Below are 27,219 nucleotides of genomic sequence, written 5' to 3'. Positions count from 1 at the left end.
AAGGTGCCAATGTAGTTTTTCAAATGTAAGGGTTATTTTGTTCTTTTGTTGGGTTTTTTTGTGTGTGTCTTGGTATTAATGTTTTCTCTGACACTTGAACAGTTCTGCCATGTAACATTTTGACAGACATGTTAAACTGGAGATTACAAAGTGAAATCTCTGAGAATGCCACACAAAAAGAATTAGTTATGCTGAAGGCTTCACTTTGCTTCACTTAGACAAAATAAATTGGAAGGCTGTTATGTAGATTGTATGCACATTTCTCAGATGTCTTCACAAGAGAGATGAAGAAGCATGCAAAGAGTAATCATTGATGCATGAAGTTCATACAGTTTGCAGGTATGCTGCTATCTGATCAACATCTCTTTTCACAGTGGTAAGATTTGTAAACATTATATTTATTTCTGAACATACAGATACATGTAGACACAGAGATGTGTAATAAGTCGTGTTTTTCTAAGAAAACAGTAGCACACCATCTTTTTAAGACTGATGATGAACTCTAATATGTGTAGTGATAGCAGTTTGCAACCTCAATCAAGATGGCATTTGTATACTTGACTTTGCAATTTTTCTCATTAGTCTTACGTACTTATTTTTATCTTGGGAGCACTAATGCAAACATGTAAATAAATATAAACAATGTTTAAATACAGCCTCCTGTTCTAGTAGAGGGTACTATTTGTGAATTCAAAATGTTTAGCTCTACTAAATAAGATATAAAGCACATGCAGTGAATATTAAGCACAGAATACCATTAAAAGCCTGTGTCAAAGAATGCAGTAGCAAAAACGTTTCTGCCATTCTTTAGTTTTGGCTTCTGGTGGCTGAATAAAGGGCAGATAGTGTTCTGACCCAGCACAGAAGGAAATGAAAGGAAGAGTGAAAAGTCTGGTGGGTTTTCCAGCATTATGAGTTTTCCATCATCATACCACTTCAGTCATCATGAGCAGGGTGTTCACAAGCCAATATGTAAATCTACTTCACTAGAAGCAGTATTGTGTTAAAAGATGTTACAACATGAGGGGTTAACCAGCCTGCATGTATGTAGAGATCGCAACCATGGCTGGATCTCTATCAGGAGGTAGACAAACTTAACTTATCCCAGAAGTGGGCCCAGAGGGGTAAAAGTAAAATAACAGACAGTTTCATTTCAAAGATGATCCATGTCAGGGAGTTCGGATTCAGCCAGGTGTGCCCTGAAAGGGTCCAGTATCTCATAAGAAGTTCATGTTGAGAATTCAGCCTGTTTAGGAAAGGAAAAGTACATGCCACATGGGAAGTTCTCAGAGAGAGAGGCTACATTTTGGATAAAAATTAAGAGCTTTTTATTTCATAGAGAAATAATAGGGCATAGAACATCACCACTTCAAGCAGCCAATAGATGCTGTTCATTTCTATTTCACCTGGGGCAGCCAAAAGTTTACTTTCTTTCAGACCATTTTTTTTTGTTGTTGCTTTTTGTTTTTTCTAGACTGCTTTCCTGTTCTTGCAGTTAGAACAGCCAATGGCAGGTACAGATTCTTATTTTGTCAGGATGTTTTACCCTCTATTACATAGTAATTTTTCACCTTTTCAAAAGATAAGTTATTATAGTTCCTTAATTTCGCAGTTCCAGTGTGTCCAGTTTCTAGGTACCGAGGTGTACTTCAAAGATGCCAGCTGCACTTTTCAGGGATGGTTCTGGTTCCCAGGCCTAGTTCCCAGGCTCACAGCTCCCAGGCTGGCAGGCAGTTTCTCTGTAAGTGTTTCAGCAGGCAGTTTCTTCTGTTCAGTAAATTTCCCCTTCTGACAAGGTCTCCTATTTGGCTGCTCACCTCAGAGGTAGAGAGAGAAAGGAGGTGTAATTTCAAGATCCACGTTATTTGTGTTATAGAACTTTCCTACCCCTTTCTGTAAATGTCTCAATCCAGACAGCATTCCTGACACTGGGAAGAATGCAGAAAAAATACTTGACAAAATAAACAAGGATGAACCTGGACTTTATGCATTATTGTTTCACTGTGTTCAAATGACCTTACAGGTACAGAAAGGCTTAAAACTTCAGCCTAACTGTAATTCATTATTCAGTAGTTAATCATATTAAAATTGTACTGGAGTGAGGGAAAAAAAAAATCCTTTATTTTGTTGGGGTTTTTTCGTTATCTCAGGCTTGCTCCTATGCCAAGAAAAATAGCAATAACAGAAGAGGAGAGTTTGGTTGTGCATGCCATAATACAAAGCCTTGTGCATATAACTATAGATTAAAAAACTGTGAATGGGGAAAAAAAGTGCAGCAGCACCCAAAGTTTTGCATTACTGAAAGTGATTTTGTATAGATGCCAGTAACTTCCCACCAAATGTGAGGAATACAGCACAGTTAAGCACACCAGTACTATGCTAACAATGGCATTTAGATTCTCAGTGATGTATTTATGCTAAATATATGTCAAATTCCATTTTCTGTAAACTGAATCAAAGGGCTTTTCAGAACACTTCTGTTTAAGAATGTGTCTATGTCTGAAATCTGCAACATCTTTTCCTCAAATGGAAATTCCAGGTTGTTAAATTATGAAAGTAAAAGAACTCTGCATGTCCACTGTTTGTCTTCAGAAAAGGGAAGACTACAAAAGGGAATAATAATTAACAGTGTAGGTGTGATCTCTAAGAGAAAAAATATTTTCCTGTGGGTTTTTTTTTTCTTTTGACACTTATGTCATCAACAAGTTCTATGACTGGTAGGTCTAGTGGTATTTCTTTATAGACAAAAGTATAATGACAAGAAATTCAGTCATCACTGGTGTGTAGAAGGAGTTAGGCCTTTTGCTTTCTGGAGGATGATAGATGGTACCACTGATGGTATCTGCTCAAAAAGAAGTAATGATGTCTAGCCAGTAAGGTAGTGTTGCAGTGAAATTACTGTTATTAGGGTTGGGTTTTTTCAGTCAATATTGCATGTGAAGAATTGTTCCTAACTGCATGCTAGTTAGCTGATTTGCAGATGACACCAAGTTGATCTGGAGTGTTAATGTGCTTGAGGATAGGAAGGCTCTACAGAGGGGTCTGGACAGGCTGGATCAATGGGCTGAGGCCAATTGTAAGAGGTTCAACAAGGCTAAATGCCAGGTCCTGCACGTGGGTCACAATAACCCCACACAATGCTGCAGGACTGGGGAAGAGTGTCTGGAAAGCTGCCTGGTGGAAAAGGACGTGGGGGTGCTGGTTGACAGCCAGCTGAACATGAGCCAGCCGTGTGCCCACGTGGGCCAAAAAGGGCGATAGCATCCTGGCTTGTATCAGAAACAGCATGGCCAGCAGGATTAGGGAAGTGATTGTCCCGTGTACTTGGCATTGGTGAGGCTGCATCTCGAATACTGTATTACAATTTTTGGGCCATTCACTTCAAGAGGGACTTTGAGGTTCTGGAGCGTGTCCAGAGAAGGGCAATGAAGCTGATGAAGGGTCTGGAGCACAAGTCTTATGAGGAGCAGCTGAAGGAACTGGGGTTGTTTAGTCTGGGAAGGAGAAGGCTCAAGGGGGACTTTATTGCTCTCTACAACTACCTGTATGGTGGTTGTAGACAGGTAAGGATAGGTCTCTTCTCCCAGATATCAAGTGATAGGACAAGAGGAAATGGCCTTAAGTTATGTCAGGAGAAATTTAGGCTGGATATTAAGAAACGTTTCTTCACTGAAAGGGTGGTCAAACACTGGAACAGGCTGCCCAGGGAAGGGGTTGAGTCACCATCCCTGGAGGTATTTAAAAGACCTGTAGTTGTGGAGCCTCAGGACACGGTGGACTTGGCCAAGTTACGTTAACGGTTGGACTCAATGATCCTAGGGTCTTTTCCAACCGAAATGATTCTATGACTCTATGATTCTAGTGGGTGGAACAGGAGATGAATATATTTGACAAATTCCCAAATTGTCTGACAAGCTTTGTTACACTTGAACTGCTAAAATGAGCTAGTAAGATGTGTCTTATTCTCATGTTTAATGCAGACTTCACCTATCATGCACTGGTGTTTAAAGGGTCACTACAGGCTTATTTGTATCCCTGGTTCTCCAAGGATTAGAGGATATATTTTGGGCAGCAATATTATTTGTATCAATGTTCTCTGAAGGTTAATTATTTCTGGAAATGGCAATGATATCATAGTTCATTCTGGGCCTGGTTCCACGACTTTTCTTCTTGCAAAGCTGAAGCCTGAGAGAAGCCCCAGTAAATCAGTGAAGTTGCTCGTAAGTAACGTTGTATTCACCTTGAATGAGAATGGAAAAATCAAGTCCTCTGCAGTCAAAATCCCTTATGACTGTTTTGATTTCATCCTTACATTTTGCTTACTTGTTTAATCGTGGCGGTTTTGGTTGAAGATTCTACAAAAACATCCATGGCACAGTCAGATGAGATTCTTCATGAATGCTACCAATGAGAAATACTAAAGCTACTTCTTGCCTTTCTTACCAGAAAGACCAATTTCAGCAGTACAAAGGAAGGCATTGTGAGGCATGTTGTTTTCAGCTCCTTTGAAATGCTTGCATCTTACTCTGAGTCTCTTTAAGAAAATCACAGCAAAAAAGCAAGGAAAATTCAACAACTGGCTATTGTGTTTCTGTTAGCGTAGCATCAGCCTTAAGAAGAACTGAAAAGGGCACAAACAGTTCTGAATGGAAGTAGAGCAGATGAAGAGAATCTTGTGTCTGGTTTTGGGATTTTTGTTGTTGTTTTTAAAAATGAAATGTTTTATATTTATTTTCTCATTCCGTTAGATTCAACTGAAAGAATTAAGTTGCTGTCTTAATGGTATTAATCCTGCAAATCTAACCCATTATGAGGAAGCACTGGGCAACAAGGGCCATTTTTGGGTCTCAGCACATCTACTGAAGCCTGTTAGCTGGAAGCTTAAGCTAGGATTTTCAGCTTCACTAACTACTTTTATAGTAATAATTTCACATTTTTTTGAAAGAGAATCAGTGTACAGAACAGGAAATAATGTACTAGAAAAGTGATTTGCAATGTGAATTCACAGGCAGAAAAAGTATCTGTTATGTACATATTTTGAATAATGTATTATATATATGTACATATATGCATATGTATCTCTTCTTGCATATATACCTAAATAATGATAAAATTCCTACTTTCACGCTTTGACAATAGTTTCTGAATTTAACTGTCTATATGCTGATGTAAATCTCCAGCAGACATCTTTATTATATCGTTATTATCCCTATCTGTTAAAACTCATCAGAATCTGGTGCTAATGGTTAGCATAGTCTTAGTTTTCTCTGGTAAGTCTTCCTCTAAATCACTACACAGAATCAACTGAGTGGTAAATCTTCACCATCTGAGGAAGTTCTAGTGATTTCAGTTTCATTTCATTTTAGTAGGGCAGATGGACAGCAAACTTATTTATTTCATTTCCAGTCTTTTCAGTTTAACATGACTTTATCACGCATGTTTCTGTTTGAACTAGCTGTTTCTTACCAGAGAGTCTTTTCATAGTAAAAGAACTTTCAGGCTCAGAAATAATCATGAGAGAAAGCATTATCCCCTGTCATCCACTTACAGTCTCTTTCTCCCAATTTCTCAGATAAGTTCAGCTATTTTTAACAAGATGTGTATTGCTTAATGTCTGCGTTGGCATCATAAAATCAGCAAATAAATTGTGGGCTGAAAATTTAAGCAGAAGATCTCTGTGAAATTATATCCCCATAGTACTTCAACAGAAGAAAATAGAAAGATCCTTCCTTTTCTGGGAACTCTGCCCTTCTGGATCCTTGATAAATAAGATCTGCATTTAAGAAATTGTATTTTTATTCTTCCTCCAAACCTGCATCGACATATGAGAATGTAGAGTTACCTCTAAACCTCAGGGCATAAGGTTAATATGAACAATAAATGCTAAGAATCCAAACTGAGTGTGAGAGGAACTTTTCTGTCTTAGGAGTGACCTATTCTCATCAAACGTCACATCTGCTTCTGATACAGCCACATCCATTGTGATAGCAACCAAAACAGGCAAAATTCCTATAGATAGTACTAAAGAAAGAGCAAGCATAACTTGCTCAGTAAGTTAGAGAGCTTGGTATAAAGTCCTAAGTCAGTCTCTCTTTAAGATTGGACAGTCCATTGCCTGAAACTAAGAAATCTTTTTGGCTATAGAGATCACCAGAACTTGAAAAAGATTATGAACTTAACATTTAAATGTCAAATTCAGATACCTAAGATGTAGACACTGACAAGAGTGGAAAATTATCTTATGAGCCCATCACAGTCAATGGGAAGCAGCAGACATTTTTATGACAAAAATTACTTCTGTTAGCAGTTCAGTTCTGTTGTTTCAGCTTTGATGTCAGGTACCATTTGAGATTCCCTGACATCCACACAGAGTTTGCAGGCAAAAAAAACCAGGACTTTAGAAATTACTTTCTAAACAGGGAGATAAAACTCAGGTGGGATATCACAGAGTGCATTTAATGTCATTAGACACCTATACAGAAGTAACTGAATTATCCTGAGGTGTCTCTATAAGGATGAGATTAACTAAATCTTGCAATAGTATTTCTTCTTAGGGACTGTAAAGGGAGTCTGTAGTGATTAGCTCAGGTAAAGATATCTGTCATGTAGGTGTCTACATCTGATTGGTAATTACATCCTGGTTTACTCTGAGGGGAGAAGATAGTGTTTATTATGAAATAATTGCATAAAATGAGGAAGTAACTCAGAGAAGGAAACATACAAATCTGAGGGTGGAATAAGTCTGAAAGTGAAAGAATTATTATTTAGGTGTATGTAGGTTTCTAAGGTATCTAGGCTCCCTATGTAGTTGATGAACAGACAGTCAAATGAATTATTTAGTTCACTTTGAAGTACACACCTAGAACATTATTCAGTTCCCTAAACATCTGCACCTAGAGCTGTTTAAGTGTTATTCTGGATATTTCTGTAGGTCTGACAGATGTAACACAGGTCTTATAGGAGGCTATCATACTTCTGGAGCTGGACTTGAAGGCTTCCCGTCTAAATTCCAACACTAAATGCTTACATTTACACAATTGCATTCTGCCTACAGCTGACTATACTGGCAGGTATAGAATTCTGTGGGGGCAGACTGTTACCCCAAGATAGTTGTAATTCACTGCTTTATGCTTTATGAATTTAACTCATTTATGTCTATAGCACTACAAGAATGTGATGAAGCATTTTGAAGCCCTGTATAATATAGTCACATAAGGTGAATAGCATGCTAAATTTTAACTATTATGTTGGTATCTGTACATATACAAGTAATTATTATCAAAGAAGGTGTTGGCTGGTGGATTTCAACAATACACAACTCCTCAGTTAGCAAAGCCCAAAATACATACATGCTTTGAAGACTCCACATAGTTTCATTTTGTTCTTGGTATCAGCTGTTGACAACTGGCATTAACATGACTCTGATGAAACAGCTTTTATCCTTCACGTGCCCTTTTTATTACTTTCATCTTCTCAAGCATTTTCACAATGTATATGCAGCCTACATTCTAAATTTATTTCACATTTAATAGCTAAGGCTTTTACAAATATGACATCAGAAGATCAAACTAATGATAATAAAGGCTTCAAAATGCCATTAAAACTTATATTACAAATTAAAGCAAGATAACTTTAATAATAATAATAATAGTAATAGTAATAATGATATACTAAATCTGTTCTTGAGATGGATTAAATAAAAAGGCTGAAAAACATCCTTCTGATGTTCTTGAAGGCCGTGTCCTTTGAACCTGGCTTTGTTTGAGTGGATGTATTGAACAAACTGCTGACCCTTGTCTAGCTTTATCACTCATTCTCCTTGCCTGTTTCATCTGGAAATTACTTTTTTTTTCTGGAAATTAAGCATACATGCACTTATTGAAACATCAATATCCCTACCTCTTCAGTAATTTTATCCTTTTAGGCAAGGCCTATAAGCTTGTAGGCATCCATCCTCCCTGCTTTCCAGCCATTCACTTTTCATATTTAATGGCTTATATTAACATACATTAAATTATAAGCAACTAAATAAAACATTTACACCTTTCACACAGGCAGTAAAACAAATTTTTAAAATAAACTTTTATTGCATTATAATAGCACTGCAAATAATGGATTAAAATGAATACTCTTTTGTTTAAAATGCAGTTTATATCTTTCTGACTGATTACTTTGGCTGTAAACAAACTAAAACATGCTAAATCGTTTACTACCTTTTATGTACAGACTTACTGGAGACCCAGCAGGTGGTGACAGGTGAATTTCATGTAAGAATGATAAATTACATAGACAGATAGCATGATTCTAGCAGAATCAACTAGTTTTTGTGAGTACAATAGGTAGGGTTTTTTTGTCATTTTTATTTAGGTTTATTTGTATTATCTGGTTTTATTTGTGTTGTGGGTTGTTTTTATGGGTGGGTTTTTTTCTTTTAATGTATTTGTGATAAAACTGGCAGGTATTATTGCTGGCTTATAATTAAAATGTTCAAAGTAGTCTGAAACTGAAGATCTTATGAACACTCAAAACACAATTTCTGTTAATTTCCATGTGTTTCTACTGCTTGGAGTCTCTTGACAGCTATTAGTGAAGTAGATTAAGAGTGATACTTATTTACACTTGGTGATAATTTTAGTTTACATCTTCTCAGGCATGGTCAAGAGTCAAAGAAAACATAGCTCAAAATGCATTTTTTCTCATCAGGTTAATCCTTGTCTGTGCTGGGTTTAGAGGTTCTTAAATCACTGTATTAGGGACTTTGGCACAGAATGGGTATCTCAAGAAAAATACCTTACCACAAGTGTTGGAGGGGAAAAAAAATATTAAGATTTCCCTTGAAAGTGTATAGAGTTCAATCCTACAATGGCATGCTTACAAATTATGTTAACTTCATATCAGCTATTATCATCTTGATTTCCCTGACTCTGTGAATGATGTTAGGAAGGCTCAATAATGTGGTTAAAACCCAAAAGAGTGTCAGCTTTGCATATCCATCAGCATGCACTGTGTCTGATGAAATCAGTCTGCCTGCTGCAGGACTTTAGGCCTTCTGCAAACAAATAGGAACACAAAGACAAATAGTACAATAAATAAAATGAAATCATGTTTGTGACTTCAGGAGCTGTAGCTGGTATTATGAAGTAAAGCAATCTTTTCTGATAGCACACATATCCGTTTAAAGAAATAGAGCATAAACAACCATATAAAATTGGCAACTCTTTTAAGAGGTGGTCAGAGAACTGTCCAAAGCATATTTGTAAGGCTGATTCCAGCCTGTTACAACAGAGCTAATATGTGTAATATTGTTAACAGGCCAGCTGCATCCATAGTACAGCTTCTTTTCATAATATACAGCCTCCATCTTTTTCACTTTCCTACTGAAAGAATTCACCTTCAGATATCAAAGAACATATTGTCATTCAGAGGTGATGTTAGGTTTGTTAAATTGAAAAGATTGTGTCTGTGATGCCATATAGTCATAAAACCCTTCAGTGAGGGTGGGATCAATTTCACTGCTTTTTACCTATCTAAACTTAAACTGTTTGCCCAAACCAGCCATAATAGATAAGGTAGGTCTAGCTATGAAGTCACTGAGTCTGAGCAAATCTGGTCATCTGCTTTAGGAAGTGATGAATTGCACTGTGAAGTGAACTTTACTAGCTATTTTAAGAGACTGTTCATTACAGATCAATTGTAGTGACTATTCAGGGTGAGGGATACCTCACCACTTCGTAGTTAGTGTAGATCCTATTTAGGTATAATTTCTGATGTATCTCTTCTCTACTAGTTGTCTTGATGGGGTATAGCTTTTGGAAAATAATTTTTCACATTGTACACAAGCTTAGCCTGGGGCTCTCCTGCTGTGTTGTTTGTGCAGTTATCAACCATATGTCACTAAATTATGCATTTTTCTTTCAGAGCAAACTGGTCATGATGTCAAAAGCAAGCAGATGCACTGATGAGAAGTGCTGTTATAAAAAAATGCAAGGGAAATAGCCGGTTTCTAAGAAGTAATTATGTCAGAATGTCAAGATAATGTTAATTTCTTGACAGAAGTCAGGAAAGAAGACTGTTAACCTGTACTTTAAATAATCTACATGGACAGAAACAGACATGTGCATGCTTGTGCTTTTTAAACTTCTGGTTGGATGGACATGAGAAGTCTTTCCCTGTGCAAGTGTATTCCCATCTTGAGTGTTATAGCCAGCATTAAACATCTCTGTATAACTGTCTCAGTCCATTTAGACAGACAAACCTTTAGTATTGGTAAAGTCCTTAATTAGAGGATTGAATAGTTTGGACCATGACTGTACATATCATTCTAAACACAGAATGATACAAGCAGTACTAAACTCAGAGGGCATGGACAGTCAGGTAAACCTAGTAATTTAATCTATAGTTACAGCTCTAGAAAAGGTTCAACTGAAATTGCTCTTCTGGGAACAGCTAGTTCTTCTTTTTTCCTTTCTTTTTTTTCCCCCTGATATACACATACAAGACATACTGTCTAAAGTCTTGTAATGGTCATTTGATTGAAAATAGAATAAGAAGTTCTCCAGAACCTACCACCCTCCATCAGATACATACTTAGAATTTTCTAAAAATTTTCATTTTATCTCTTTATTTAACTGGACAAGACAAGTGCTTGGACTTGCTCTCAGCTTTCAGCAGTCTCAGTCTCAAATGAATTGTTCTAAATCTGTTCCTGGATAAAAGCATAGTCAGCATAGTCGTGCTTTTGATTCAGTTCTCCAGCTGCCCCACTTCAGTAGTACTGGGACACCTTCTACCCAGACAAGTGACCACTATCCCACCTCCAACTTCCTTCAGATGCACCCATATACCTATATATATATATATATACATACATAACTGCATAGGTAAAGAATGAATAAAATATTTTTTATAAGAGCTAATGAAATTAATAATTCAATTTTAAATGTTAATAGAAGATAATTAAACAGCCGTTAAAGTCTGAAGGCTGTAGAACATGTACCAACACATTGGTGGATTACTTTAGGAGGGCACAGGGGCACCAAAGGGCAAAGGGCAGCATGAACAAGTTGGAACATGTCCAAGGGCTATGGACCCCTCCTGAAAGTCCTGTCAAGGGACCCCTGGTGCAAATCCTGTCAGATGCAAAGAAGATCCCAGACCTCTAAGCTGGTCTGAGAGACCCTGGCATCTAGGCCCGGCCCAACATAACTGTGCAGTATTACTGGGTGAGACTTTGGGCTTTGCACAGTGGTACAAGACACAGGCAACACTGTTTGTGAAAATGAGAAACCAGAACAAAATGCCAACTTCAGACAAACATATGCATGGACACAGTAGGTAAAAGACCCTAATATGTTCCCCAGAAATATGACATGAAAATGGAAGAATGGCCCCATCAATTGCAAACTGGATTTGAGGTAAGTATCATACAGAGAAGGCAGGTGATATGGAGAGAGCTTGCTTTGTCCACAGTTTTGGGGCATCTTTCAGGATCTGGAAGACTACTGAGGGGTCCAAGCTGGTGCTGCATGTAATGGTCTTATAAAGGTGGCTACACATAAAGGTGGTTTCCCTACCCTTAGGACAATGCTGCAAAGAAGAGGCAGAAGACTGAGTATGCAATAAAACCTCTTATGTTAGACAAGTTACTGCAAACCCCAGCTTTGGGACATATTGCCATCCCATGCTCTTAGAGGTAACAGCTTCTGCAGAAAGAGCAAGTGGATCAGTAAGAGCAGTGGGAGTGTTTCAAAGCTAAAAGACCATGATTATTTTCAGGCACAAAGAAGCAGCAGCAGCATGATGATGGTAAAAAGGATGGTGGAGCTGTTAGGTCTGGGGCCTTAGCTTACAGGCTGGCAAAGCAGAAAAAATGTGTTACAACAAAGACTGTTAATTAGGAAAGCTAGACTAATTTTACTTTGCTGCAAGCATCTTGTTGGCAAAGGGTTATGGGGAACACAAGGACCTTTAAATACAAACTGCTTTTCTGAATTTGGTGAAACAGTGAATGTGTCTCCAGTTACGGTAGAAGATGACACCTTGGAAGAAACATCCCTGTTAATGCAGCCCTCTGCAGAGCAGGAAGCTGTTCCACACAATGATGATGTTTCGCAGGGGGTGTCCACTTGCTACAGTTCCAGGTCCTGATGACTAATTCAGAAGCCCAGATTTATCTCCGTGCAGGTTTTGGCTGGGGTAGTTAGTTTTCTTCATAGTAGCTATTATGGGGTTATGTTTTGGTTTTGTGCTGGAAACAATGTTGATAATACAGGGATGTTTTTGTTACTGCTGCTCAGCAGTGTTTACACTGAGCCAAGGCCTTTGCTGCTCCTCACCCCGCCAGAGAACAGGTGGGGGGGGGGGCACAAGGAGTTGGGAGGGGACACAGCTGGGACAGCTGACCCCCACTGACCAAAGGGATATTCCGTACCGTATGATGTCATGCTCCGCATGTAAAGCTCGGGGAAGAAGGAGGACGTTCAGAGTGATGGTGTTTGTCTTCCCAAGTAACAGTTACACGTGATGGAGCCCTGCTTTCCTGGGGATGGCTGAACACCTGCCTGCCCATGGGAAGTGGTGAATTAATTCCTTGTTTTGCTTTGCTTGCATGCACAGCTTTTGCTTTACTTATTAAACTGTCTTCATCTCAACCCACAAGGTTTCTCACTTTTGCTCTTCCGATTCTCTCCCCCATCCCGCTGTAGGAGAGTGAGCAAGCGCTTTTGTGGTGCTTATTTGCCAGCTGGGGTTAAAGCACAGCAACCTCCCACCCTCAGTTGTAGCAGAGATGGTGAAGGAGAATGCCCATGGCTTCCATGGAGCATATTCAGCAATGGCAATGGCCGGTCCAAAGGTTTGAGTCTAGGTCATATGTAGAAGAGTACAAATCTCTTAATTGAGATCAGGTAGCACTGTAAGATGCTTATGAAACATTTTGTCAGGGTATAGAACAAATTTTTAATTATTTATGCCAGCTGTTTGAACTTCATGATTATACTTAGCTCCATCTTAAAGCTGTCAGCATGCATAACTTTTTATTCCTTCACTATTAATTCAAACAATATGAACACTGCAACATTTTTAGAGTGGGTCAGTACTGTCCTACAAAATAAGAGCAAGCTGGGGTTTATTCAGACTTTCTGACTTACTAACAATATTGTAAAGGCCATTGGGGGAGGGGTACACAAACCCCGCAGCCTATGCCCCATTCCAAAATCAAAGACAAAAAGTGACGTTATTGAATTGATCTAAATAACAGCAACAACCTCTGTTTTGCTGGCAGTCACAGAGCTTACAGCAGAGAGGGATCTGACAAATGCAGAATTGTTAAGCAGAGCAAAATTGCTACGTGACAGACTGGGATGGTCTGTGTATGGGAAGGTCACACTGAGTGGCATTCCCTTGTCTGACAATCTTCTACATGTTAATGTATGCATGATCCTCCTATCTGAAGGTAAAAGGGTTTGGGGGATTTTTAAGCCAAACTACAGTTTTATATGTCCTAAGACCCTTTCCTTTCTTTTACATGACAAGCATTATTATGATGTTAATGATGTCAGCAATGTTATTAAGGTAGGAAAATTTTGTGAGCTTTGTTATATACTGTATAACCATGGTCATAGCTTCATCAACAAAACAATAACCTCTTGGACACCCCAGTGTTATTTTTGAGAATTTTGATACCCTGACATCCTACTCTGGGATAGTCAAAGCAAAAGTATACCTGCCCCGTGGTCCTTTTTCCCGCTGTACTTCCTGTGATAGTAAATGGCAAGCTACTGTTTCCCATGTGCCACTCTTGTGCTGAAATCTGCTAGGCACTCTGCATCCACAATGATGAAGGAAGAGCCTTCATGAGTACCTGGTGTCCTTGGGAACAAAACAAGGCTCTGGGGAAGGGTTACAAGGCTGATGAAATCTATGAGGTTCACCATCTACTTATAGGGCCACAAGATTTCTGTCATAATATTTAAAGCAGAATGGATTCTTAGCGTAATTTCCACCAAAAGTGTTGTTACCTACAAACCAAGTAAGAAGTTTGGGCAACTCTTGTAGAAACAAATTTTCCTGGTTGCTGATGTTACTGCCAGCTGGTATGCTGAACACACTTTAATGTGTGGCTAAACAATTTCCAAACCACTATTCAAAAGTGAGACAGCCTTTCTATATATACAGGCTACAGAATATACTTCCAACATCTGTGCCATACATCACAGGAATGTCTTGATATCCAGGGAGACCATTGCCAGCCTAGGCTCTGTAATAATTTACGTAAAAGTACAGGTACCCATAATTTTTTAGCACTACCGTTTTGGCATGTTTTTTAAAAATATCACAGGCTCCCAGGGCCAAAGATGTAGCTTTATAATCACCTTCCCAAAGCAAAGACATGATTGTTCTTGTCTGTCTTTATTTCAATGCTGATTTTGTCAGTGCATTGGCAGTTTACCGGTACATCATGTGGCTTACCATACATCACTGTTATGATTTCATTGTTATTTCCACTGGCTGGAACACAGCACGATAAAGGAACCACAAGGTCCCCAACAAGCTGGTGCTTACAAGATCCATGTAAAGGCAGGCTTGAGTTAAAACCTCTGGTGATGTCTGCCACAAAGAGAAATTTCTTAGAAGCAGCACTCATAGAAGCTCCCAAATTACATCCCAGATCCCAAGTGGTAGATAAAGTGTGAGGTTTTACATCCATTTTGAACTTTATTTTCCTTATGATTGGGTCATGGACCAGACCCACTCCTGCAGAGTCAATAGATGAAGCTTTGTTGTGAGGGTTAAGAAGATGGTTCATACATTCCATCAACATGGGAAGAGTTGTGTAATAACCTTTGCACAAAGTGTACTGCCCTGTCTTTCCCTGCAGTGCTATTTCAGAGACAGTATCTTTGCTGATGCTATTCCAGCTGTGTGGGTACCATATTTCCATCAGCCCCACCTGCCACTAATTGGAGACCTCCAGTGGCCTCACCAGCTGTGCAGTAAAGTTTGAGAGTGTTTTGTGGGCAGAATCTGGCACTGGCATTGCTGAGTAGCATGATGTAGAAATCCCTGTCCACCATGGTTCTTTTTCCCCTGCTTTACTGGCAGGCATTAGATACCCTGAGTGTGGGAGGCTTCTCTCCAGCTGTTGAACTTCTGGGGCCAGCCACATCATTTCAGCAGCAGCTGATTCTTTGTTCTTTTCCATTTTGCAGCAATGATGATCTCAGTTTTGTAGATTCAGTCCTTATCAGGACTGAGTTTTTGAAGGTCTTCAGGGTAAAATGTTCCTTTGACTGCTTCATAGTAGACCATAGTCTATAGTGGTACACGGTTACACATCCCATTTTCACAGCTTCAGCTGCTATGAAAATTTCTTCTGTGGACATTTGCTCATAACCATTCTCAAATCCCTCAGTTGCTCTAAAGAGCTATACATGGTCTCCTTTTTTTGAGCAGAAGTACAGATCCTTTAATTTTAAACACATCTCTACATAGAATTTTTCAAAAGCTTACAGAGTTTAAAAGGTTTATGTCTGCGGGCTTGGCTCTGGTAGTTTTGTGGAAGCTGTGGAAGCTCTTTATAAACTCAAAGAACACAACGAAGTTCTGTGCTGTTGTGCTGGTTTTGACTGAGGTAGGTGTGATAAACGCAGTCATGATTCATGTCAAAAATAGAATGTACTGTGGTAAGTGTAACTGTTGTACCCTGTGTAAATCTGGGACCTGTATCGCAGTTGTGGTGAGTGGGCATGTGTGGTTCTCCTTTGAGACAATGGGATGGCTTCCCCTTCCCCTGAGGCAATCGCTGCTTGGAAAAGCCTGCCAAAGCAGATAAGGAAAGAGAAACCATGCCAGGGAAGGCCTGCCAAAGGAGACAAAGACCTTGAGATTAGAAAAAGCGCTCCAAAGGAGAGCCAATAGGAGGAGAATGTGTACGCTAAGGACCCAATGGAGAAAGAGCAGGACGAACATCCAGCGAGAAGAGATTGGTCAAGATCCGGGGATAAAAAACGCTGCTTTTAGGACTCAGGTGTGCAAGTGGTGGAACTAATTGAGTTCTCCGTGCACCCAGTGCTGTTTTTGCTTATTGTTTCTCAACCTAAATTGATTGAACCCAAAATAAAATTGTTTTAATTGTTATCATTTATAACAGTAGGGTTATGCTTCATAATAGCTTGCATGGTGGTGTGTTTTAGATTTCTGACCACAACAGCGTTGATAATTCAGGGCTGTTTTAGCTGTTGCTGACTCACACTTACACATTGCCAAGGCCTTTGCTGCTCCTCACCCCACCACATCAGCAAGCAGGCCGGGGGTGCACAAGAGGTTGGGAGGCGACACAGCTGGGACAGCTGACTCCAGCTGACCAAAGGGGTATCCCATACCATATAATATGGCCAACGATAGAAACTGGGAGGGAAGAAGGAGTAAGGGGGAATGTTCAGAGTTATGGCTTTTTGTCTTTCCAAGTAACTGTTATACATGCTGGAGCCCTGCTTTCCTGGAGATGGCTGAACACCTGCCTGCCCATGGGAAGTGGTGAATGAATTTCTTATTTTGCTGTGCTTACACACACAGCTTTTGCTTTACCTGTTAAATTGTCCTTATCTCAACCTGCAAGTTTTCTCACTTTTACCCTTCCAATTCTCACCCCCATCCAGCTGTGGGGGAGTGAGCAAGTGGCTGTGTGGGCTGAGCTGCCCCACAACAGCTGTAAATCTCCACATCTTGGTTCTAAGTGTCCTGTTTAAATGATCTGTGACAGAAATTTTAACTTCATTATTAGCAAAAGAATGTTGAAAGTTGCAAAGTACTGTCAGTCTGTAATATCTGACACTTGTAGACCCTGCTAGAAGTTGATTTAAAAGCATAAACTGTTTCATAACCTGTTTTACCTTTTAGTCCAGCGGCCCAGGACTGCTTGGATAATATGGCTACCACTTTTAAGATGTACTTAATGTTGCCTTTGTATTTAGAGAACTGTTGTGCATTGTCCGAGTTTACCTGCCATTGTGCTTCTATGTCTTCCGTAATCACCTTGTTTCTTTTCAAGTGCTTTCTTACAGCTCCGTGTAAAACATTAATGTCCTGGACTGCAGGCTAGGTTGGCACCTGGCTTCAATTCAGACCAGCAGCTGCCTTTTAGCAGCTTCAAAAGGGGATTTAGGACCTCAAAGCTTGCTCTTTTTTTTTTTTTTTTTTTGTTTTTTTGTTTGTTTGTTTGTTTGTTTGTTTTTGTTTTGTCTTCTGTATAATCATCACCCCCTTATTGCAACAATCTTTCAGTCTTACGTGCAATACCCATTTGCTAACATTTCCATTGAAAAAAAGTGTCCTCTTCCTTTTTAACAGTCTTCCTTATTCATGATTTATGTCAACAGCAAACTGTAAACTTCACAATAAAATCTGAATTTGATATAGTGAAAAACCTGGAACTCTGCTGCAGACAGAAACTACATAGAAACAACACCAGAGAAAGAGCGAAGGGTGGGAGCTTAGCACTTAGCACTTCAAGAAGGGAACAATTAGTACCGATGTAGATGAGCTTAACAAGAATGTAAATAAGCAGCCTTCTGACGAGTACGTGCTAACTGCTAAAAGAAAATAAACCAAGGTAAAATAATTGTGGTAGTAGTAGATCAGCGACCTCCTACTCAAATGGCCCCCACCCCAAAGAAGGTGGATTCCCCCACCCGAGGATCATGCTGATATAGATTAAAACCAGCCCAGTGGGCATCTGTTAGCTTGGCATGTTTAGAGTGGACGACAGGGAAGGACTAACCGTTAGCTAGCAGATGTTTTAAGGTAACAGAAACTAAATAACAAAGACTGCTAATGTACGCAAAGATAAACAAGAACTTCTGCTAACTGCCCAAGATTATGAAAAGTACATCTTGAAGAAGCGCCAGAGGGAGGAGATTCTGAGTGTTCAGAAACCTTATGTATATGCATGACTTTGTATGATAAATACCGGACTGCTTGTTGAAATGGTGTGCAAGTTAGGAGGAGCGATCCCCCGCTGCACCCGGCGCCGCAATAAACATACCTGCTTTAGAACTCTCCTCGAGTTGCAGAGTTCGATCCCCACGTCAAATTTATCTAAAGTTCAAGGCCAGTCAAATCTAAAATGTGGGGGTTGTATTAAAGTTCTAAAAAATATTTATGGTATGACAAAAAAACCAACCAACCAAACAAACCAAAAAAACCCAAAAAACAGCAAAACCCCACAACAAAACCCCCACAAAACAAAACTTGAATATTGTTCCTGAGTAAATTCCAGAGAGTTTTGCCACCGACAGCAAAATTGTTTAGAGACGAATTCTGAAGTGATAAAAATTTGTGTAGTCATGAATCTAATAATTGTGTAATCATGTACTCAGCAACGATTACGGTCCTGTCATTTTAGAAGAGCATACCTCTGATGTACGGAATTAGACTATAACTCGAAAGTTATAAAGTAGGTATGTTTATTGCGCGCAGATGCACGGGGGATCGCTCCTCCACAAGCGTGCATGCCCGAAGTGACGAACCATCTCAGATTTATACAATAAAACAAATGAATATTCAATTAACGCCTATACATATTCGTTACCTAAACCCCGCTTCGTATGTTAATCAGCTTATCAGTCCTTTGCCTGGAATGTGGTGGTCTTGCAGATTTGTAGGTGATTCACGTCCTTGTGACCATCCGGATCTTCTCCAGCAAGGAGACTTAGCGCTCCCTCCCTCTAGATAGCCTTGGAATGTCTCTCATCCTTTTCTCATTCTTTTTTAAATAGCCCCTTTGTTAGAGGAAGAAGGGCAGGCGTCTCCTCAAAAATGTAGGCGTCTCCTCAAAGCTGTGTGCCTATGCCTATGTGACCAGACACCGCACCCATGACTAGTCACCATACCCACATTCCTGGAGCAGACATATACAATCACAGTCGGTGTCCATTGTCCCCATTTCACACTATTTCTCCATATCACCTCTGCAAATGTGTAAAGCTCTGTCTGCAAGAAAAAAATTAATGAAAGTTGGGAACGTCCAATTCATTGTAACAGAAGCTGATGCTCCTGGAATGTAAGAAATTGTTACTTTGCCTCACTTAATATACTTCTTTCAAGCCTAATGTTGAATTCAGAGCATTGTTTAGATTTGTGTTTCAAAATGTTTAAGAAAAGAATGAGCAAAACCGCTAATCAACAAATGAAAAGAGAAATTATTTATCTTAGTGATAATGAAGATTACCATTGAAATATAAATGTAATACACTTTTCTGCATTATTCTGGTGTATGAGTGGGTATATGTGTGTAGGTGTGCATACTTGTATCTATACAGCATAAACATATAGATGTGCGTATCTGTTTTTACACACAAACATTGTGAATAAGTATTTGTATGAATGTATATGTATGTCTGTACACGTATATGTCTTTTCTGTCATTCAGGTGCAGGAACAGCTTATGAATGTTGAATTATCTCTTTGAAAGTTAATTATTTTGCTAAATATAAATTAATCTTTCGATGTATTCGTACTGAAAAAAAATAGGAGCACTGACAAATGTTTATGAACTGACAGTTCAACATTTGCATGTGATTCTGTTGCTTAAACTTCTGAATTACAGAATTCTGATCTAGTTAAACAGGAACGTGTACAAAGTTTAGGTGAAGCTGACTCACCCTCTCAGGTCGTTAAATAATTCTCTCTCTCAAGTACCCCATCTCAAGTTGTCAAAACTAATCAAGGGGGTCAGCCTTGGGAAACAAAGAACAGATAATGATAAGAACATCGTTATCTAAATTATGCAGAAAGAAGTCTTCAAGTGAAAAAGTTCTGGCCACAAAGGGACAAGCCAGTAAGGTGTTGCAATCGCAGATTTGCACTAGAAGAAACTTGCAGCTAAACCTGTGCGTGAATGAAAATGAACATGCAATGTCCTATGAATGTGCAAGTACTCTACTGTATATAATGTGTACCCACCCCCGATTAACTTGGTGTGCACGTTAGAAGGAAAGGTCCTGCATGCACCCAGCGCTGCAATAAACCGATGTCAGCTTTCTAATGTATCCTTTTTTTCCTGGTTTTCCTGGTTATGATTTTTGGTAACAGTTCCCTTCATAAGTTTACAGGAAATGCTTAAGATAAAACTCTCATGTGAATACTAAGTAACTCTGTAAAATGCTTAGATAACTAAGTAGAAGGACCAAATAAGATATTGGAAATACTTTCAGACACTTTGACTGATTTTTATAAAAAAAAAAAATTGGGAAAAAATTGCACTTAAAATTGGTTGATGGTTACAAGATCAGAAAATACGGTATTTCATGCTTACCACATTTATCTTTCAATGACAATGCAAGCTCATAATCTGTATTCAAGAAGCACTAAGTATACTTTCTCCCTTCTTCCTTCTTTAGCATGCTAATCAGTTTCCATAAAACAGAAATGTGGCCAGAAACTCAAATTTGAGGTCTCACACAGTTTCACTTATCCTTGAAATGAAAACTCTGAATACACATGACATTTACGTAAGGCTAGAAAAATAAAATAGTCTGAAATTAGATGTGGTGTGTGTTTCCAAACAAATAAAGAGAGATCTAAAGTCTTAACAGAAATCATAAAAAGGCAAATAAGTGATACAGCCTGAAATCTAAGCTGTTTAGTGGTTACACTATACTGTTACATATTTTTAATTGTTATTTATAGATGATGCCCAAATATCTTTATTTTTCTAGTTAACACATAACACATATTTGCTGATGACAGTAGAAATAGCTGGACTCAGAAAAGAACTTGGACTCTAAAGGGCATGCCACACCAGTGTGCTGTAGTGACTGCCGACAGTGGGCTTGGCTTGGTTTATCCAGCAGTCCAAAGAGCTTGGTGGGCATAAGTGGCCCTGAGCTGAGGGGAGTGATGCATTAATTATAGTCCCAGTGGCTGATGGAGGTACTGCTGACTAGTCTTCTTGCTTGTGACTATGCTGGAAAAATCTGCAACATGCAGTTACATATCAGAAAAAGTATGTCATAATAGGAAAAAAAATAATTGAGAGGTAGTGGGCTTAGGGACTAATATGGGAAGTTTTATGAAATGTTCTCAAAAGGAAAAGGATAGCATACTGAAAAAGGGCTGTAATTCCATTTTTAGAATACCTGCCCATTTTACTACTTTTTATCAGGAAGCAAAAGGATTTTAGAAATTGGTGGTTCAGTGATAATCTATTCAAATGCTAACCTGTTTAAGAACATTGCATGTTTTTAGAGCACTCCACTTCCAGAAGACATGTTATTCACTAACAGACTTAAATGACTGATGTGGAAGAGATTCTGAGAGCAATTTCATTAGTTCTACTGGGAATATCATAATTTTATCGTTTAATTTTATTGACAGAAAACTACAAAACATAAGGAAAATGAAGAAACTTGAAGAAACTTCACTTGGCATCAATCATAAGAGCTACAAGATGAATTAATTTTCATAATTTTGGTTGATTTTTCATAATAATTTGAAAAGTAAATTAAACCAAAAAAACATGTCTGTGAGCCAGTGTCCCTAACTTCAGACATCCTTCTGTCTGAAAGATTAGATGCCTGCAGTAATACTTTATTCTCTGTGTACAGAGATGTACAGTATGCATTTTCTTGCTACAATTTTTTCTCCATGCAATTAAGTATGCAGGCAGAAATTCAATGTTTAAATTACCTGGAGTGGATCCCACCTCCTAAATTTAGAAGTGAAATCCTTTGTCTCATTCTTATACAGCTTCTGAATTGATCCCTGTTCTTAAAGTTACGATACACATTTCTGAAAATTTCAAGTGTTTGTGAATATAGATTTTGAACAGAGCTATACTATATATTTCAATACTATTTTGTTGTCCTTTGCTTGTGGCAAACTGTAGAATTTAATTTAGTGGCAAAATAATGTAACAAGTTGTTTTGGGAATGAAACTGACAGCATAGACTATGACATCAATGTCAATGTCCCTTAGATGAGATATTGAACAGCTGCATAATCACAAAAGAAATAATTAGAGGAGTGCACCACACACATAGTATTTGATGGGATTGATTTAGAGCTTGTGGGTCTACTCAAACACTCATCCATGCACACATATCAAGTTTAATGTACATGTGTGCATGGCCAGGTCTTCTGCAGTGCATTTTATTGATACAGATTTCTTCACCGAGGAAGAACATCTGTGCTGCTGGAGGAGAAAAGGAAAATAAGGAAGTACGCCATGTCCAATATTTGTTCCTTTGCTTTAATGTTTTTAGGAATCTTCTTCCCCCAGAGAATATCCCAGTATTCAAGAGTCCCTGAACTCTCAGGAACAGCCCAAGAGTAATCAATTCGCTTATGCAACTGGTAAAAAAGTTCTTGCATGGTCCAGTAAAGCATATTGCAATTTCTGTCCTTTGTGTTTAGTAATCATGAAAAAATCTATACTGTTTCTCTAACTGAAGGCATAAAAAAGAAAATTCATTTTGCTCTGCATTGTCTATGGACACTAAAAAGCCCTAAATACTGCATAAAAATATAGTTCACATTTCTTGTATGTTACATGTTTTAAAAATCTTAGTGTTTTGTTTGGTGTGCTAGCCTAAAAAGGTAAGGAATGGAATGAATATACTATCAACTTAGAGGTCAGCATATAACTATTCAGAGAAATTTGAACTTGCCCTTCAGCTATTATGTTGTTTAACATATCAGCAAAATAATGCCATGGGGAAACCCCATCTTTTCAAAGCTATTTAAATGTTTGTTCATGCTTCAGTGACACAAGAAATCTATTTAAATGTAAATAATTAAATTCTACAAGGCATGGCCATTGGCATTAAATCCATGACAAATAAAGGCAATAAAATTTTGAATGCCTGTCTTCCATCTAAGATAAGAATTGTGCTAACCATCTTATATTATGGAGTTACTTATACTGTCTATTATATGTATGTGGGTATATGTGTACATTTATACAAACACAAAACCACATTTATACATATATTTCATATATCGCTTTGCTAGTGATGTTTTTTGTTTATTTTTTAAAAAATAAAAAAATTCTGTGTACCCTCCATTCATCTCAAATTCCTCAATAATTAATTTAATTGGTGTCAACATTAAACTGCACCAAAATCAGTAAAAAATCTCTTTGTTAAATGCTTATTTTTCATAGTGAACTTGAATCAGGAAATTAGAGCAGTAGTGTTTCTAAGTAAGGTCAAATACTTGTAAGGCCTTTAAACAATACTAAGATAATCAGGGTTAAATTCCAAAGAACTCAGGAAGGACATTTTCTCATGTCTCTCTTATAAATAAATAAATTCTCCTGTTGCCACATAATGAACTCTTTAGAAGCATACTAGAGCATTAATTAGATTAACCCTTGTAGGCATTCAAATTCAAAGCTTCATTTCCTCATCTGGGACTGTCAGGAAGAATATTAGAGTCAGTTTGTTAAACATTTCATTTAGACCTGTCTTTGCCATCTTTCTACTCAGCCATTCCAGTCCTTACCCAGTAATTTTGCTGAGTTGGAGACAGGCCAGCTAAGATATTATTCATCACCATCTTTTAATGTACCAGTGGAACTGTGGTGCAAGGACAGATCATTATTTTGTACTTCATCAGTGAAGTGACAGATATTTTTTTTTTCCCTTATTGTCAATATGCAGGATCAAGCCTAAAAATAAGGGGGAATAGTTTGTGAGGAAAGAATTCATCATAATGTAGGAGAGATTGGAGACCAGACAGAAAGCTAGAGAAGTTAGAAACAGAAGATGAAAGAAAGGCTGATAGACTTGATGTAAATAATGAAAAAGACAGAACTCTGATGGTAGTGATGCAAAATAGGCAGGAGACAGAAGGTTTAACAGGGAGAAATAAATATATTGGAAAGGAATTTAAATGAAAATTTCCTGAAACCAAATAATTAAACTCAATAACTGGGGTCTGAAAGATTATACTTTTAATCCTAAGTAAGATGACCGAGCACTGATTCCTTGTGTGAGATCAAGCGCCACCAGCTGGCTCGTGTGCACCCTGTTTTGGGCTCGTCCACTTTGTATCAGATTTCTCTCGGAGACATTTTTTGACAGGTTCAAAATGGAGCCGCTTAAGCAACAAGGGCAATTAAGTCTGCAGTGTTCAGTGTCACTCTATTATTTAACAAGGCAGACTTCCCCTAAAGATGTGCAAGGAAAATAAAACATGCTACAGAAGAAAACAAATGACAAAGAAAATGGAAGCAGTAAAATGGGAAGCCAAATCAACAATAAAGTTCAAAGGAAGCAGGTGAAGTCTTTCTATAATAATTTAGAAGTATACTGGGAGATTTGCTGCCATATGGTGAAACACATTGTATGGTTGTCTCTGTTCTGACATTTGAATGTAAACTGGTAAAGCATGAAGTGGAGTTCCAGCCAGCTCAGATTATGTAGTGGTATCTCTCCACAGAATCTATGGGCTGACACAGCTTTGCTGTGTTGTCTGCCACCTCCTATCACGCAGGGAGCTGAGGAAGAATGAGATACTCTGTTTTCTTCTGCATGTCTGGCTCCATCTGATGCGTTTTGAGGACACTGAACTCTTTATCATTGGGTAAGATTGTTGCAGAGGATCACCCTGATTCTGAACAAATCTTCACTTTATGAGACTGTGAGGCAAGAAGAGAACAAAAGAGTTGTATAAAAAGCAGCTACAGAAGCAGCTACAGTCTAGCTGACTGCTGTCACAATTTTAGATACACAGGCTGCTGATTCTCCTGAAGGCAAAGCTACTGTCTCCTCTTCCTTGGCTGCTGTAGGTAGATACTCTGAAGAAGCAGATGGGTCAAAATAGTTCCATCTGTTTTACTGTCAGAAACTTAAAAAGATGTTCTGATTTTAGCATAAGACTCATGACATTAACTCAAGAAGTAAAGAAAACTAGAAAAAATGCCCAGTCAGTTCCCAAGCAGTGGCCTTCAGCCAGCTTCCCCCCCCCCCCCCCCCCCCCCCCCCCAAGCTTTATATACTGAGCATGACATCATATGTCACTTTGGCCAGTTTGGGTCAGCTGTCCCAGCTGTGTGCCCTCCCAGCTCCTTGTGCCCTGCAGCCTGCTCACTGGCAGGGCAAGTATGAGAAGCTGGAGTCCTTGGTCACTGCTTAGCAACAACTGAAACATCAGTGTGTTATCAACATTATTGTCATCCTAAATCCAAAACAGGGCACTGTAACAGCTACTGGGAAGAAAATTAACATTATCCCAGCTGAAACCAGGACAATAGTAAAAGAAGAATGTCACATACTTTATTTATACTGTGCAAATAAAGGAGCTCAAAGTGGCTCCAGGAAAGCCAACTTTGGAAATAGAAACAATGGATCATAGTTTAACACAGCCAAATGACCTGTGCATGTACTGGGAGACTTCAGGCTGGAACAAGAGAGCCAGTTTAGGTGCAAATTTATATTCAACCTCTTCTTCCTTATGCATTTGCATCTGAGCTCTACTCATCTCCTTGCAAAGATCTGGAAGTGTAAAAAATTTGTTTTAAGCAGCAATAATTGCCTTATACTCCCCTGCCAAAAAATCCCAACCCAGAATTCAGGACAGTATACTCAGAAGGCAGGCTGCAAAAAATGAAGGGGAGTCCCAGGGATGTGCAAATCCTTGTCCCACTGGAGTCAAACAGAATTTCATAACCCCTTTAAGTGAACTAAGGTTTCATCCAAGGATCATTCCCACAGGTGGGTGCAGTGTGTCTGAGCTCCCTAAGAAACTGGTAAATGCAGCTTACTTTATCTGGAGAAGTTATACTTGATTATAACAGCATATAACAGTTGGGTCTACTAAGAAAACTTATGTTTGTACCACAATTACTTGTGTTAGAAGAAAGTTGCTGAGCTGAACTAGATAACAAGGATACATCTTTCTTTCTTTGCAGAATACCTATTTAACAATTTGGTGGGGGTTTTTTTCAGTGCTTTCTAATTATGAATTATTCTTTGGATTAAGCACACTCAGTTGAATTTCTGTAAGGTATAGAATCTAAAGATCCATAGTAATTTTGACATTTTTTTATTTGCTCTTATGACAGCTTTTTTAGGCTTTCATCTTTCGAAGGTGTTTCAAGTGAGATCTCAGCTAAGTTGTATCAAAATATCATGGAACAGTTGGCATCCTTATTTCATAGATGACTGACACTAAGGAACTCCACAGACATGGGAAATGCTATTCTCCCATTAAGAAAGCTACTGCTGTCACATCATTCAAGCTTTTATAATGGCAGACTCTAGCATGTCATTACTTTTGAACAAGCAAGATTTAATTTCTCCACCATTTTATATTATTTTTTCATGTGTTGTATCATGGCATTTTTCTTAAAGAAAGATAAAAGCTTTCTGGTGGCTATTGTAGATGATTTTTTTAAAAATCACAGGAATTAAATATATCCAGAACAACACTTCCAAAATATCTTTTTAATGGATAACTGAAATAACTGCAAATTCAGAGGGGGCTGTGGAGTTACCCCAAAATGCTTTACAAATATTTGCAAATAAATGGGCTCCACATTTTCTGAGCAGAGTTGAGAGGGCATTTTCAGATTTCTGGTGTACTAGTTCTCCAAAGAATGTCCTGGTTTTATGAGTGTGGGGTGAAAACTGAACAAAGTCCTAATGCTCAACTACTACTGCGAAGTAAGCCAAGGAAAGACCTCAACATGCTGCTGAAAACTAGGAAATATAATCCTTTCAGGAGTCAGATGTATACGGACAATAATTTTTAAATGTCTTTCTTTAAGATGCAGCATTTTTACATGCTCACAGCTTTCAGTAAGATTTCCTTCTTTCTCCATGTTTAGTATGATTTAACATTTAATATTACTGACCTTCCTCCCCTGCTTCCTTCCTTCCATGGAATACTTTGACAAAAAAAAAAAAAAAAAAAAAAAAAAAGAATGTCGCCCCCCCGCCTTCTCCTTTAAAAATCTTTGAGTGTCACTACCACTACTGAATACAGTAGCAGTAGAAATGCTTTCCTCATATTGATAGATTTATGGATTTTCTTCTTGTGATAAAACAAACTTTCCATTTTCGTTTTACATATAAATTTCACAAGTATTTTGAATTGGTTTGCCGTCATATTTCATACTTTAATACTTTGAAGATTGATACAATATTTTAGTATTGCTATCAAGTATATTTCAGATTTCTGGGTTGGCATTTTCAAGGACATTTTTCTATATCTTTT

The sequence above is a fragment of the Falco rusticolus genome, chromosome 2 (genome assembly GCF_015220075.1).
Source record: "Falco rusticolus isolate bFalRus1 chromosome 2, bFalRus1.pri, whole genome shotgun sequence".
NCBI classification, from domain to species: domain Eukaryota; kingdom Metazoa; phylum Chordata; class Aves; order Falconiformes; family Falconidae; genus Falco; species Falco rusticolus.
Note: the sequence above shows the minus strand (reverse complement) of the source record.